Source organism: Plasmopara halstedii (genome assembly GCF_900000015.1).
Source record: "Plasmopara halstedii genome assembly, contig: Scaffold_2386, whole genome shotgun sequence".
Classification (NCBI taxonomy): Eukaryota; Oomycota; class Peronosporomycetes; order Peronosporales; family Peronosporaceae; genus Plasmopara; species Plasmopara halstedii.
This window is the reverse complement of record NW_020189293.1, coordinates 220,258-220,556: the sequence shown is the minus strand read 5'-3', so window position 1 is coordinate 220,556 and position 299 is coordinate 220,258.

Genomic DNA, 299 nt, shown 5'->3' with positions numbered 1-299 from the left:
TGTTGTCGGAAAACACGATCCACGAACAGCGTTGCTGTACCGACCCCGTCGATGGTGTTTGACACCGCCGCCAAATGAACCATCTTGCTCAACCGGTCGACGAATACCACGACACCCGTGTTGCTCGCCGGATCTTTCGGCAGGCCAAACACAAAGCCCATACTCATGGACTGCCAACACCAAGTGGGTACCGGTAAGGTGGCCAGCGGCGCAGCCGCATTAGGAGAGATTTTTACCCGTTGACACGTCTCACACGTGCGCACATAGGTGCTCGTCTATTTGTACAGCTCGGGCCACCC